The 16,830-nt window shown below is 41.7% G+C and overlaps 1 long non-coding RNA gene across 1 annotated transcript in view; it reads right to left on the bottom strand.

Annotated features, from left to right (window-relative positions):
* Window positions 1–5,685: 5,685 nt before the first annotated feature.
* The window catches only part of LOC141749360 (uncharacterized), a 58,838-nt gene continuing 47,693 nt past the window's right edge, over window positions 5,686–16,830 (bottom strand). The window contains exons 3-4 of the long non-coding RNA XR_012589339.1: window positions 7,363–7,423; window positions 5,686–6,229 (exon numbers count right to left, since the gene is read on the bottom strand). This is a non-coding gene — a long non-coding RNA (uncharacterized LOC141749360). The remainder of the gene's footprint in view (window positions 6,230–7,362; window positions 7,424–16,830) is intronic.

Below are 16,830 nucleotides of genomic sequence, written 5' to 3'. Positions count from 1 at the left end.
GCAGGTCCCAAAGAACCGCTAGATGAAAACGCTATCTAGCAAGGTGTCTTGTTAGATATGGAAGGCTGTATCTTCTAATATCAGGAGTCTAGTTACACGTTTCATACAAACGTAAACTGATTTTTTGTTTGTTTTTTTTTTTTTTTTTAAGGAGAGACTCATACGTGACTTCTCATGCTTGTATGGACATAGTCACGTGCAAACACTCAGTAATTTCATCAGTGCAGCCAGGGTTTGTCTACATTTTACATTGTAATGTAGAAGCTGCATTACTAAAGGAAGTATACACAATGGTCAGTGCAACTATTTAGGATGACAGAAGAAACCATATTGGGGCATGATAGGCCAAAGTAACTTAATTAATTATTTTCTGTTGTAAAACTGGAAATATGTTTATGCAACTTACATAAAGACAGAGAATACAGGCTTTTAACACAACTCAAATGCAAAGTAATCATAATTATTGCCCTTTCTTTTTTTTTTTCAACTAAGTCAAAACATGGCCAAAATTATTAGAAATGTCAAAGGGCAATATTTGCTGCTCAGACCTTGGAGCACCTCTTCAACATTTGGATTTATGACTCCAATGAAATCAATAAGAGCGGCAATTACAGCAGACAATAATCTGAGGGAATATACAATGGCCAAAATTAACTCTGAGTAAGAGATGACTATAAGAGGATAATCCAAAATAAGGAAGCCTGAAGGAGAATAGCTCTTTCCACATGACCAGTAAAGAATAAAAAATAGCATGTTGTGCAGAATTTGAAAGATAATACAAAGATTTCTTTTCTGGAAAATCTCTTTTCTGGCATTTCTTTTTTTCTGATCAACAGAGACAGCAGTTCACAAGAAAAATGAAAATTTAACTGAAGTATATCACAAAGCCTCAGCTATCACGGTGGGCAGTTCCTGGGCACCCAGGCTCAAAAAGAAGCTTTCGGGTGCTTTACATTATACTTTCTGCTCTGATTCAGTGCCATGATTTGCAAAGACTGAAGTGTAACAATAAACTTCTGATGGAACTTAAACAAGAAGTAACCGATCTCTTTATAAAAATCAACAGCCGAGAAAGAAAAAATAAAGCCCATGGTTACTCTCCCAGCCTCAGGTGATTTGTGGCTCAAGGCTTCCTTCCTCTACACTCATCTTCTCTCCGTAGCATTCCTTTTACAGTCTCCTCCTATTCTCGTCTTCACTTCTTCTTCTATCCTAATACTCATCCTAGAGACAACCTCCCCAGTCTTGAAGCTTCAGATGATTTCTTATTTTTCATTTAAATCCTTCCTTCAAACACCTTTCTTCCCTGAAGCTAAGAATGCTTTACTGCAACTCCCGCAACCACACTGAAATGATTCTCCGTCCTTGGTCTGCTGTTTTGTGTGTTGCTTGTATGAGTGGCTTATTCTGTTTTCATAAGAAATTCTTCAGCAGTCTCTGTATCTCTTTACGCTGCTGTGCAGGAGCTATTTCATTGACACTGCACAAGTGAGCAATACATCTGGGCAAGGTAATAGAAATGCCCCAAATTACAGCAGACCATTCAGTAAAAGCAATAATCAGGAGCAGTAAATATCATTATCATTTACAATTAGCATATATACACTATCCACCAGTCTGGCAGTTCAAAAGCGAACTACATCAGTAGGCTATTTTGTTTTGAATAATTAGCTTTATAAGAGAACATTGATCAAAGGCATTGGTAGCAAGTTTAGTGAAGTGTTCGTCATGTACAAAGTACCTGGAAAATTGCTCAGACCTGAACTCAGCTCAGCCAAAATAAGGTAAACCATAAATAATCAAGGTTAAAGATGAACTGTCAGATCTGAACAAAGGAATTCCACAGACAGGAAAGCATGGCTACAGTCTCGGCAGCAATGGATGGTGTTTAATGAGGACCCTTGCAGGCCTTCAGAACTTCACTATCAAAACAGTTGGATCATACCTGCTCTGAACAGCTGCCTGCCTCTTGGCTGCAGCGACCAGTAACGTGCTGTAGAAAACACAGCCCACCGTGCTCCTTCTTCACACAGCAAAATAACTGTCAAGGGAGGGAGAGCAGGTCACCTGTGTGCAACCTGTCCAGTGCCCCAAAAAACCTACAATGACACAAATGCAAAGTTTCTTGATGCCATCTACTTTAATGAAAAGACAGTGAAATGTTTGAGATGTGGGGAAAGCTTCATGATATTTTGTTGTGAACAGAGAAAACAATTCAGGCTTTTCTGCTCATCTTGCTGAAACACGGGGCAAGGTCTCATCTGTTGCCCAGGGCTGCCCGAACAGCTTACTGTGGAAACTGAAGTTTAGTAAACAGTTGCCTTCTATATTTATTTGCACGTTTACAGCTAGCTAATGAAAGGTTCCCCTAAAGTGAGTGAAAACATTAATATTTCTCCTATGAAATCTCCTATTTTTGTGGAAAACCTGTCATCATAAGCCTTTCTGTTCTCCAGAATTGCTGGCAAAAGATCTGTTGTGGACAACTCATGATACTGCCTCGTGCTACACAGACACCTTTGGGAAGGAAGCAGACTGGAAGCACTAATGCATTTAAGTGAGCACCTGTCCGAGGTCAGTGATTTTTGACCCTCACCCATTGGACTGAAAGCAAAGAAATTGTATCTCCCTGCCAAATCTTAGTCCGACTCATATGCAGACTCATAGGCATAGTTTTAACCCTGTAGAACAGTTTACTTAATTACGTATAATAGCTTATAGCCTATATTTCTGGTATTCCTAATTAGAGATAACTAGTTTTCCAAGTACATTAGACACCTTTTTTTCCAATATAGAAACAAACCCAAAATTTCAAGTAATTCACCGTGCACCTGCGGAACTCACTGTAAGTTTATTAATTCCTTATTCCTGTTTCTGCGGAGCAGGGAGGGAACCACATGTGATAACATTAAAAATGTTCTCCACCAAATGGTTGTTTTAGTGATATAATCAATAAAAGTAAATTAGAGGAGGGCAAATGAGATACTGCGTGAATTAGTTTCTAGTCCCTAGGAACAGTTAAAGTAACTGCAGTCACCTTCCCCCTCCCGGCAACGGAGCAAATGCCAGCATTAGTCCTCTTGCTCTTTTAATGCCACCATCAACCTATTGGCTAATGCTTGTCACTAAGAAAAAGTTACGCTTTCTCCTTCCTTGTTGAAGTTCACATTCAAGACAAAACTCCAAAGGAACTGAATTTGACCTTGAACCGATTCCAAAAATTTGGCTTGTGCACTCCCAGTTGAAAGAAAAACCAGGGATCCTGGCTCAAGGGTGAAATGGAAGCCTCGTTTGAACTATAAAATTAGTGCAGTTTGAGAAAAATGACTGTATAGTACAGAAACATAAATTAAAGGTAAATCATGAAAACAATGAAGTTTTTTTTTAAAAAATAAAATCACTTTCCGTTAAAAGTCAATTATTTTGCTAGAAGGTCAAATATATTTTCAGTAATAACACTGTTCACTGGTAGACCATGAAGACCTGTACGCGTCTGAAATATGTAGATCTTTTAATATGCACAACAGAAACTGAATGTTGGAACAGTGTCAAACAGTCTCTGCAAAATTACAATGCAAGTCGGACCACATGAAGTAATCAAAGTCTCAGTTTATTAAAATGTGTTATTTATGACTTAGAGAAAATATTTCTTGTCTGAGAAAGAGAAATGAGTTAAGAATTAACCCTTTTAATATTAAAAAGGTTTCTTTTTTTTCATTAAACTTACAAATACTGAATTTTATTCATGAAGCAGGCAAAACAGAGATGCCAAGTCTCCCACATTATCATCGACTGGATTCGTTCTCTCGCTAATAAATCTTCTGATTCACACGCTCTTTGTACAGACTCATAACGCCTTCCCCTCCTCCCTACTGGGCAGGGGTGCTGACATCCTCTGTGTCAAGACTGCCGTGGCTGCTGGCACTGCGTACCATAACTACAACTAAGCAAACAGGGATTTGGAGGCTTGCTTTAAAATGGTTAATGGTTGTCTTACACCAATGGTTGTCACGATACGTTGCCAAAAGTAAGATAAAATAGGTTGGGTCCTCCCGGATCAATCCAGTCAGGATGAATACTTTTTTTTTTCTTGTTTTAAAAAAAAAGAAAAAAAGCTTTGACAATCTTATTTTGTTTATTTTATGGTCTAATCTTTCTGTTCACAATTATATCTTAGCCAAAAAAAATTAAGGACCAGTATAATACTCCCCACCCCTGATGCTCCCTATAATAAATTTGAAAAGCTTGGATTTGTCTCATCTGACTTGAGAAGCTCGTGGCCAAACTCTATCCCCACCACCACACGCAGCCCGCACCAGCTGCTCTGGCAGCTCACTATTCCAGCCTCACGGCAGGATTGGGCTTTCGAGACATACCCCTTAGTCCCCCACGGCCGCTTGAGTAACACAGACGGGAGAAACTGAGCAAAAAGTCAGTCATTGCTCGATAACGGCTCTGCCGCCGTGGACTCCAGTCCTTGAGGGAGCCTCAGGCTGTCACTACTGCGTGGCAGCGGTGCCTGCTTCAGGGAAGACGTTTGCACCTCTCATACGTGGATACGCTCTCACCTCCTTTATTTCAGTTTTGATGCATAATAGTTTTTAAGATTACTTAGATTTTGATGTGGAATGTCGTTATTTTGTGTGTTGGTTGGAACATTTGCCCTTCTCAGGCAATTTTATGCTGTGTCTCTTACTCCAACTTCAGCTCTTCAGCAAAAGTTGAAAAAATACATTTTTACATAAAAAGAAACGTAGAAAAAAAAATATTTTGACTTAAACATAATTCACAGGGCGAATCATTAGTTAATGATTTCCTAGGTTTTCCTAGTTAGGACTGCTTGGGTCAATATCTCCTGACCAGCTCAGGTGACACCCAGGTGAGAATGTTTTAGTGTGATCAGCAAGTCCCAAATCCATCCAGAACAAATGTGGAAGACACAGGAGATACCCACTGCTCTCTGCATTTGTGTGCTAAATATACTGCTCTCAAAGGAATAATCCTGAATATCTAGCAAGCCTTGAAGTAAGTATTAGCGTGTTACATTCCGATAAGATGGCAGTTATAACCAATTTTTTTGTTCTTGCCCATGTTAGCCGAGTATGTATTTGAAAAGGCAAAGGCTGGTTTCAGGCGGGGGCAAAAAGAGACACATCAACAGGCCTTACTGGTCTGAGCACAGCAGCATCAATCCGGCAACGCCAATGGTACGAAGGAAGAAGACTCTTAGCACGTGGCCACACTTGTACATGATTTCTAGAAGTGCCTTAAGTCAGACTTCTTACTCAACTAGCGCAGTTCTATCAAAGGGTTACATAAATATACAATTAGACAAAGAAACAGCCTTGGTCTAGTGAGTTTTTTTGTTAGAATACAGGAAAATGCCTTTAACAAATAACAATTACTTGCACTGCCTCTGTTCAGTGAGGGTTGGTTGGTTTTTTTAAAGTCACAATATTGAAATGGTAGTGGGTTTAACACTTTGCAAATGCTTTTAAGTCTGAATACTTCAGACCTGAAGTAAGTCTTCCCTTAGGGATTTAATGTATTTAATTATCTCTGAAGTTTTATCCATCATAATAGCTAAGTGAAATCATTGCTCTTGTATAGAACAAAGGGGAGCCAAACATATAAATCAATATTTGATTTTTTAAAGTTATTTACTGGAGTAACGCATGACAGACACTGAAACAGTAAAAGAATTCCCAATAATTATTTTTTTACAAAAAATGAACAAAAGGGTATTTTAAAACAACATAATTCAAGGCTAGTTACTCCAGAGAGATAGAAATATACTCGGCAGCGTGGTGGGAAAGACAGAAAGATGAACAATGGAGACTTTTAATTACTTTCACATTAACTCCAGCCACAGGTTCAGGTAGGACTTGACTGGTCACTGCTTATACAAAAGTGATCCTGTAGTTGCCTCAAGTCACAAGACTTTCCCAAGAGCCCAGGGCAGCTAAGCCATTTGGTGAGTATTGTTCCACTAGGAACGTCTTCTTTCTTTTTTTCTTTTTGGTCACACACAAATGCAATCTCTGGAGTTTTGAAAGGGCATGGGGAGATGGACTGTTTTCCCGTTCGACTCCTTTAACCAGTCACAGCCTTCCATCACCAAGACACACAAAACTGTAGATCCCAATGCAATCAGAGTCTGAAACTACATTTAGAATCAGTTCCTGCCTTCTAGCAAAAGTGAGATTTTTCTTATTATTTCCTCCTGTCTCTGTAGGGAAAAAGGGATGGAGGAAAAGGTCAGATTTCCTCTTCTTTTCCAGAACTTTAACGTGGTCTGGAGCCCCCCTTGTCTGGTCCAGTCCTATGCTCTCTACCTCCTGCTCTCCTATCCAAAACTCCGATCTCTCTCCAAGCCAAGATCTCAGCCCGGGTTTCTGTATCTCCTGCTTTTCCAGTTGCGCTTGTCCACATCGTGCAAGGCGTACGTACACCCCAGGTCTCATTCTCCATGGACTCTATGGCCTGAAGGTCATGAAACTTGTAGCCTTTACCTGTGATCTGCGTGTATGACCTCCCCTGCTTCAAAAGGCCAATTCCCAGCTGCAGCTTGCTTCCCCTCTCCCCTGATAAACAACCTCTGTGTCTCCATCCTTCTCTCCACCTTATGAGACTTCTTGTGACCCCCTGACCTCCCTATGGCCCGACGTAGCCTGTCACCTCCTGACACATCAGATAAGATCAAATGAGAGAGGGCTGGGGCGTGCTGAGCTGCAACTTGCTATCTGTAATTTGGCCACCTCTGCCTGACATACATAAAACGTGTGAGGACAGCTTAATTCAGCCGGTGTATATTTTGCATTCCGATTTAGCATACAAACACCGCATCACATCTCGTTAAACTGTACACTAGTACATCCACACTTCTGTAACATTTGAATGTAAATTGGGAACTGTAAATCCATACGGTATTTGGGGGATTACATAAAGGTTGCAGAACACGCCAATTTACTTTTACTTATATTCCTAAACTTTGTTTTACGTTACATATATTTCCTGTCATATTACTAAATACACAATCTAAAGGGATATAATTTGAATTGTTTCCCAACCAGGCATAAAAAATTGATTCATTCTCAACTACGTTAATCAATGCTTTGCCTCTTGGCATTAATTCCTCATCCCCTCCGGTGAGTGGGGGTTCTTGGAGCTGGCTGTCACTGGCTGCCAGCTGAACTGCCACTGAAGCTGAGAGCCAGAGCAGCACTCGGAGAGGAAACGATTATATCAGCATTACCGTGCTGACACGCCATTATTGGAGTCAATACTGGCGTAAAAGTGGAGTAACACAGTAGAGAATGAGAACCCGAATTCTGCCAAAATCTCACGTCCCTCCGGCAATACCTGTAATTCATGTGTTCTCCCTCCAGGATTTGAGACACTCGGAGATCAGCAGGGCCGCTCCCTGTTCAGAGAGACAAAGGCAATGCCACTCCTCTGATAAGGAAATTCAAAGCATTTCCTTGGATTTATCAACACCCAAAGTTTCCTGGCCCATGGAATTTTTGCCCATGTAGGGTATGATGTGGCTCTCATCTCCTGTGCTATTGCAAAGGACACAAATGAAAATGCGTTACCCCACAAATACAATATGGAGAGATTTGACAGAAATTAGCAACCCGTGTTTTATTCTGCTGTATATTACTATTGCTGACAACTGTGGAGTAAGAGCTTTCAAAGAGACGATCCTATGGAATGCCAATTTACAAAGAAGAAAATTGACACATATGGAGGAAAACAACTTGCACACCTTCACAAAGGGAACGAGGACTCCTCAGGGAATAGAATCCAAGAGTCCATGTCACAAAATCACTGTTAGGTGTCATGCATTTGGTAAACATCACGGTCAATAACAAATGATAAATGTAATCTGTTTCAGATACGCATTGGGAAACATCCTGATGAGCATTCCTGCTATTTCCCGTGAAGAAGATGCAGTGAAGGACCATAAAACTGTGCCACGTAATGCAGGATCAGTTCCAGACAAAAGCTGGAAGAAACAGAACCGTAAGTACAAACTGACCAAGAAAGTGGATGTTCTGTACCACCAATACCTGGACAGACATTCCATTGAAGTAAAATAAATTATCCCAACCGGGTTGTTAGAGAGTGAGTTACTGGGCTGTTTTGGTTTTTGTTTAAAGGCAACCCTGCAGCAATTAGATACCAATCACATCACTACCACAAAGTTACAAACAGGAAAGGAGCTCCAGTCCAACATATGCACCCAGGTTTCTTTAATCCTTTTTCCTTTCAGGCAAATTCCAGACTATTCCTACCTGCCTGCCGTACCCTTGCTGATCAATGATCCTGTTGAACTGAAAGTGAACCTGCTGCAAAGGGTTAAGGTGGCTGCAGTGTCGCAGAGCCAACTGCATGGAAAACAAGATGTATAAAACTCCCCTGATGAGGTAACAGTGGTAATACTGCTAATGTCCAGCTTAGCAGGTGTCTAACATGGACTATTTGTTTTGTTTCGTTAAATAAAAGGATCATAATAAAGCGTAAAAACTACAGTAGTTTCAAAAAGGACTGAGGTGTTACTTGTGAGAGACTACCACCCTTCTTTAACAAGCCCTAAAAATATCAAGAAGGGTGCCACGGGCACAATACCTTCTTGAGGCACCAGCTTATAGATTTGTAGCATTTAGGGGAAAACAACGGCTATCTCACGAGAAATATGCCCATTTTTCAGAAGGCGTAATAAGAGCCTTGAAGTGACTTGAAGCTCTTTTGGCTTATACCCTTAGAGGGGACATTGAGGACACCAGGAGAGGTAAGGTTTACCAAGCCGAGCTTCGGCTGTCCTGACACCGAACTGCAAGTGCCATACTGCACAGGCCACCAGTCACTCCTCAGGAGTCGTTCTCTGCGTGGCTGCTTCATTAACAGTGTCAGCAAAAGGGCCATTTGGCAATAAGAGTAATGTTTATATTAGGGCATCTGTGCTTTGCAAACAGCATCCAGAATGACCTGCCTTACCGTATTCACTAAACTTCCTTTAGAACGTAAAAAATTTCTGTCACTACCTGCCTGGACTCACCTTGAATTGGCTGTCTGCTTTTATATGTGACATATTTTTTCTGTAGAAGTCTGGAATATACAGGTTAGGAGACTGCAAAATGGATATTGTTCAAAATTCTGCATCTTATACTTCGTATTCAGATTCTCTCCTCTGATTTAAATTTCACAGTCTGTTCTTTCTTGCCCCCCTCCCCATTTATTTATTTTTTTAAAATGTTTTCCAGAAAAAAGATTAAGTTGTATTTTTGCCACAGCACTTGGTTTTCAAGAATTCTGTCACTGGAATTTGTGAGGATTATCTCGATCTGGAAAAGATTCCCCCTTCCTTCATTCATACCTCGGGCACGTACTAACAAGTCATGGCATTTAATGAATGTCAGAGAACGAATCTTAGCAGCATGCTGACAGAGTACTGACATACAGCGGTGACACGCGTTATCTTCTGGGCCAGACTGATGGGCCATATGATTATGCATGCCATCCTATACCAACCCGGCTTCAACTGAAGACAATGGCAACAGAAAATTTTAACGCTCATGATCTCATGAGAAAATGAACCTGCCATTTCACAACAAGGTAAAGCACTAACAAGTATTTGCACTGTCCTAGCTATAAACCTAAAAATTCTTTTCAACAGATATGATTAATTTGCTGCTTTTGCGGTATTGCCAGCCCCTCACGCTTTCAAAACTCGTGAGTCAATCCCCAAAAGCTCATCAGATAGGCTTAAAAGGGATATCTCTTTCTCTTTACATATAAATATATGTATATATATAAACACACATATGGATTACTCTTTGCCTTTGGGATATCGAATCTTGAGGATTGAGGATTCATTTTCAAATTTTCGAACTTTTTTGCTGCAACTAAGGGAACTTAAGTAGCTGTTTTTAATAAGCAGGTGAAATTATAACATGAATGATTACATTCAGGAACTAACTCATTTTTAAAATAGAAAACAGTAGCGTTCAGTTGTTCAATATCATTTGGCAAAACCCTTTCAGACGCTATAGAATTCAAATTATTGCACTCAGACAACGTTTCTGGATGGCAGTTTTTAAGGGGCAGCTTCAGAAGTTCTGGCATTCAGTGACAAGACCGCAGCTGAAATCAGGATCCTTTAGACAAGATACGAAACTGCCCGATTGGGCAGAAATTACACTTTCAAAAATCTACTGGATTGTAATTAGTCCACATGTTTCCCATTTCAAAGAGAAAAATTCTTAGACAGTAAGAGTTAAGTATAAATAACGGACAAACTCAAAAAGCGGACCAGTGGGGATCACCGTGAATTAAGTAAAACATGTACGTTTCTTTCATTTTCTAGACAAAGTTTAGGATGACCGGTTTGCTCTGAGGAACATTTAGTTCATCAAGACTGTTCTAATGAAAGAGCATCTGAACATCTTTATTGTTAAATAAGTAAGTTAAAAGCCTCCAGAAGCCTCAGAGAATGAGTTTGGGTTCATCGTCATAACTTGTTCAAGAGCATACTACCCTCAACAAAGCAGGAATCAGACTGGAAACTTCCTGAAGTCAGACCCTCTGGAGATATGGAATACCCCTTCATTTGGACTAAGACAAAATACAGTACTGGAATGGTTTTCTAAAGATAGTTTTTTTTAAGTTTAAAATTTTCCAGTAAACCAAAACATTGATAACCAAAAGAGTTAATGTAATCCTAAAGCCTAATCCAAACAGCCCTGAAAACAAGGGAAGTCTTTGCTGATTTTAATCCAGGTCTGCCAAAGGGGCGTTGGACAGACAGCACCCAGGATGGCAATGCCCAGTTTCTGAAGTGTTTGTACGGACAGACCAGTCACACCGTGTGTTTGAGTTGAATTGCTATTTTTTTTTCCTAGAAGGGACATTACAATTTTTCACTGTGTTATTGCATCATCAATCAGATACTTAAAAATATTTGCAGGTATCAATGGCTACAATCTCTAACCCATGTGAAGTGGCCAAAATTACTGTTCTATCTGTGCTGAAAGTGAGACACAGAGGTCAAGCGATTGTCCGGGAGACTTGAGTCATCCTCTGAGCTCTGCACAAAGCAAAGGGAGAACTAGGATCAGAACAAAAGATCACAGGGCAGCAGGAGAGCACCTGGAGTGCAGCACAAAGGCATTCCAGCCACCCCAGGCAGTAAGTCAGCTAAAGCCCAGGTAGAATCAAATCTGGCCAGGGACGTCAAGGGCAACAAGAAAAGCTTCTACAGGTACGTCAGTGATAAAAGGAAGATTAAGGAAAATGCGGGCCCCCTCTGGAAGGAAACAGGAGACCTGATCACCCAGGATACGGAGAAGGCTGAGGTGCTCAACAACGTTTTTGCTCAGCCTTCACCAGCAAGTGCTCTAGCCTCAATGCCCAAGTGGCAGTAGGCAAAGGCAGGGACTGGGAGAACAAAGAACCGCCCACTGTAGGAGATCAGGTTTGAGACCATCTTGAAGGTGCACAAGTCCATGGAACCTGATGAGATACATCCATGGCTCCTGATGGAACTGGCGGATGAAGTTGCTAAGCCACTATCCACCATATTTGAGAAGTCATGGCAGTCCAGTGAAGTTCCCACCGGCTGGAAAAGGGGAGACATAACCATTTTAAAAAGAGAAAAAAGGAAGACCAGAGGAACTACAGGCCAGTCAGTCTCACCTCTGTGCCTGGCAAGATCATGGAGCAGGTTGTTCTGCAAACCATAGCAAGGCACATGGAAAATAAGGAGGTGATTGGTGACAGCCAACATGGCTTCACTAAGGGAAAATAGTCTGACAAATTTGGTGGCCTTCTACAACAGGATTACTGTGTTGGTAGATAAGGGGAGAGCAGATGACATCATCTACCTGGATTTGTGCAAACCATTTGACACAGTCTCACATGACATCCTTGTCTCTAAATTGGAGAGACACGGATTTGATGAATGGACCACTCAGGGGATAAGGGATTGCCTGGATGGTTGCACCCAAAGAGTTGCGATAAACGGCTCGATGTCCAAGTGGCAACCAGTGATGAGTAGTGCTCCTCAGGGGTCAGTGCTGGGGCCGGTGCTATTTAACACCTTTGTTGGTGACATAGACAGTGGGATTGAGCGTACTGTCAGCAAGTTTGCCAATGACACTAAGCTGTGTAGTGCAGCTGACGTGCTGGAGGGGAGGGATGCCATCCAGAGGGATGGGGACAGGCTTGAGAGGTGGGCCCATGCGAACCTCATGAAGTTCAACAAGGCCAAGTGCAAGGTCTTGCATGTGGGTTGGGGAAACCCCAGAGGCTGGGCGAAGAAGGGATTGAGAGCAGCCCTGAGGAAAAGGACCTGGGGGTCTTGGCTGATGAGAAACTCAACATGAGCTGGCAATGTGTGCTCACAGCCCGGAAAGCCAACCACATCCTGGGCTGCACCAAAAGAAGCGTGGCAAGCAGGTCAAGGGAGGTGATTCTGCCCCTGTGCTCTGCTCTCATGAGACCCCACCTGGAGTACTGTGTCCAGCTCTGGGGCCCCCAATATAAGAAGAACATGGACCTGTTGGAACAGGTCCAGACGAGGGCCATGAAGATGCTCTGAGGGCTAGAGCACCTCTGCTATGAAGACAGGCCGAGAGAGTTGGGGCTGTTCAGCCTGGAGAAGAGAAGGCTCCGGGGACACCTTATAGCAGCCTTCCAGTCCCTAAAGGGGCTCCAGGAAAGCTGCGGGGGGGGACTCTGGATCTGGGAGTGTAGCGATAGGACGAGGGGTAACGGTTTTAAACTGAAAGAGGGGAGATTTAGATGAGATCTCAGGAAGAAATTCTTTGCTGTGAGGCTGGTGAGCCCCTGGCCCAGGTTGCCCAGAGAAGCTGTGGCTGCCCCATCCCTGGAGGGGTTCAAGGCCAGGTTGGACGGGGCTTGGAGCGACCTGGGCTGGTGGGAGGTGTCCCTGCCCAGGGCAGGGGGGTTGAATTACATTCTCTTTAAGGTCCCTTCCAACTCTAACAATTGTATGAATCTATGGACTAGAAGTTGGCACCTCCATTTCACAAGACTTTAGTGCTCTTCCCAGTGGAACTGAGCTCCTAGAGGACACACGGGGAAGTAAATTGCATTAAATTAAGTTAGTGGGTTTGCAAATACTTTTTACACTTGCTAAAGTGCGATAAACGCCCCGTTGCTCCTCTGATTCAGTAGTAATAAAGTGTTAATTCTGTACAGGTGGCAATTCTGCTCATGGAATTTACACTTTGAGTTTCCCAGTTTGAACAAGCCATCAGATAACTTTGGATTATTAAGGTATTTAGTGCTCTTATCTCCCCCTAATTTGATATATTCTCCCTTTTTGACAGGCACTGAGGGTACTTAGTGTCCTTTCCGGATCCATTTGGTGCCTTACAAAATCAGGAAGATATCATTCAGATTCATGTGGTTCAGCATAGCAGCAAACAGGCACTACTGCTCCGTAACAGCTAATGTGCAGCAATATGCATTGATCCTGATGCTCCGAAAAGTAACTCAGGTGCTGCTTTTGCTTCTTTTTTCCTTCCTTCCACATATGTCTTTAATGTGTTTCATTTTTCTCAGAGCCAAAGAGCTTTCATTTACAGTGCCACATTTGCACAGGGGGTACAGGGATTTCCTACACCCATTGTGCATAATAGAGATTCTGGCACTAGAGCACGCAACTCCCACACTGCTACTATATTTGTCTAAAACAAGCATAGACAGATCATGGAGACAACAAACTGTGATAATAGAACATTATGAATGTGCTATGCAGCTTCCAAGTATTTGGAAATGATCTCCTACAGCATCTCTGCAACTGTGCCAGAAATGTTGTTGCTTTTTGGACTTTTTGGGCTTGATCCTCCATGGCAAATTCTGCAGTGTCATACACATCTGAGTAAAGGGGAACAAAGACAATTAAACAACTGATTCATTTAGAAAAATCACTATTATTAACAGGGAGCAGCACTGTGAGTCTCAAAGAGAAACATCGTGGGTCCGTTTGCAGCGCAGACATGCCATAGAATCATAGAATTGTCCAGGTTGGAAGGGACCTTTCACATCATCTAGTCCAACCATCAACCTACCTCTGACAAAAACCATCGCTAATCTAAACTATGTCTCTAAGCACTATATCTACCCATCTTTTAAATACCTCCAGGGATGGTGCCTCAACCACTTCCCTGGGCAGCCTGTTCCAATGCCTTAATAACCCTTTCAGTGTGAAAATTCTTCCTAATATCTAGTCTAAACCTCCACAAAGCTTTCCATCAAGAGACAAGAAGTAGGGGAAACAAATGCACACAGATTTACTAGATAGTAGCTGGGCATAAGAGGTATTCCCCTAGAACATTAATTCCTTATATATGCTTCCCTTTTTATTTAAAAGAAAAATAATAATGAAACTGCCATTGGTCTGTAATAACTTTTGTTCATATCTGTATAGGACTAGATACAGGAACTAGCCTGGAAGTAACGGGCTCTGTGACTGTAAAGAGTTGGTCATTCTCTTAATTTTTCCTTGATCAGAATAGAACAATGAACTTGCTGTTGCGTTTCTGTGTTTGCTAGTGAAATCACTAGATTTATACATTAAGGACACACATAAGAGGTTCATATTTTGATATGACTTATCAGAACAGACAAAAGAAATAAGCGGCTCCAGCAGCAGCAGACCTCATGCAGTTTCACTGGCCCTTGATTTCTGGTTGGACTCTTATGTGGTCTCAAAATACAAAATTGTTTTCCAGTAGCTGGGGCATTCAGAACATTTTTCACACACCTGTCTAATAACAGCTCACCCTCTACTACCGCCTTTTCCAATACTAGTAAAGTCTCTTACATTTGACCAGATATTTTTGTGAAACCTGAAGGAACTTTGAAATTACTGCCCCTTCATCAAATCTAGCTGGAAATAAGTTCGGTATCAGGGACTGGTGGGAGAATCGCACTAGTTCCTTAGAAAAGGAGCTAAAAAGATAAAGGCTGAAGAAATGAGGAAAATGACAACAAAAAGTCTTTTTCAGCTATTAAACCTAACAGTCTACATACAGTTTAATTGCTTACTCTGTTTTCAATTTTGAGCATATGCTGCTGTAATCATCAAGTAAAAGCAGGGTTTTAGGTATGCAAGATAAGTTCGTGGATAATGTGAAAGAAAAAATGTTGAGGTATACTATACCTTGAGTATTTACATTCCTGTTTTTATAATTATCTTAATTAAAGAGTAATTATTTCACTTACAGATAGGCTTATCTCTAACATGAAACTACCTGTCTACCATAAAAAAAAAACCAAACCTGAAAAACATCAAAATTGCATTTTTTACTGTCTTTAATAGCTGTTCTGTACTTTAAATGCCGTCTTCGCCACAATGAAAATACATTGTTATACTCACTTGGTATTCAGGGTTTGTAAAGAGCAGTCAGGCTGCTAATAATGGAAGCAGGATTTCCAGAAGCACAGAATTAGTTGGCTAACAAAAACATGCTTTCACCTTACGTGAAATAAAAAACAAAACCATCAACTGCTAACACGGGGTTCGTCATGAAAATTTAAGACTAGCCAACAGTGAAATGTGGACTCACGGCCAAAAATATGTGAGGTTCCTTCTGCTGACTGTCTTTCTCCCTTGCTGCTACGTGCCCGGGGAGAGCCCCCAGGGAGACCAGGCCTTCACCTGGGAGACCCTGGAAGGTGGAGCCAGGCGCAGGCAGCTGGGGTGTTTCTGCAGCTGATGTGAGCTATCAAGCAAGCATATCATCAAGTTATCTTTTTGGCTGGCATCTGCACTCCAGATTCCCTTTACAAGACAGAAGCAGAGCTCTTAAGACCCTTTATAAGAGCTGTCCTGTGACATAAAGGGGTACTTGTATTTGTAGATGATCAAAACCAGGCAAATAAGATGTAAGATAAATATAGGGTATGTATTTTCAGTAGGAACAACCTGTCTTCCAGCCACTTGACACCTCACCTGCATTAAGCCCTAGATCAAAGTGGGACAAAATAGTGGAACAATCTCACGGAAGTTGCTGGGTTACTGTTCTGCACGGAGAGCTGGCAGGAAAGTAGGTGGGATTTTAAAAAAGGTCAGTTCACAAAACTGAACTCACGTATTTTAAATACTGCCTAGAATATAAATCAGGTAAGGTCTTAAAAAGCTGCCAGAAGCCACAGCCAGCCTTACACATTACTCACTGGGACCAAGGGAAGTACTCACCAATAGGACCATCTTTGTCTCTAGTGTATGTGCTGTTTAAATACGTATTATTTAACTCATCCGCTGAGGTACCTTCTAACTCCACGTATTTTCCCAATCTAGACAGGTCGTCTTTTTTTTTTTTGTATTGAATACAGGTGAACGGCGCACTGATTGTTACTCAAACACTTTACTGCTTAGCTGAGCCTAAGCTTGTTTCTACTTCAATCAAAATAACATGGGAGCAAGTGCAGAAGCTGGATTTTTAACAGAGCTGTGCTTGCTGGCACCAGCTGTTTTATTGCTTGCTGAGAAGACGGCGAGGCGCTGCATAATAATATCAACAGCTTTTCTAGTCACTGTTGTACACTGTCGGCCCACTGGCATCCAGTGTTTTATACATCCCAATGGAAGGCACTGCGCTTGTGGCATTAAACCAAACCAACAAGTAGAAGCTATAACGCACCACAACAAATGTGGAAATCCCTGTGGCTGGCACAAAGCGAGACGCAGGGGACTGGCCTTTCCTTCCTGAGGAGCGATACAAGCACAACACTGAATCAGTGGCACTTCACTAGTCGAAAACATGCTCTCTAAACGCTAACCCACTTCACCTCCAC

The sequence above is a fragment of the Larus michahellis genome, chromosome 10 (genome assembly GCF_964199755.1).
Source record: "Larus michahellis chromosome 10, bLarMic1.1, whole genome shotgun sequence".
Lineage (NCBI taxonomy): Eukaryota > Metazoa > Chordata > Aves > Charadriiformes > Laridae > Larus > Larus michahellis.
Note: the sequence above shows the minus strand (reverse complement) of the source record. Positions and strands in the feature narration are given on the sequence as shown.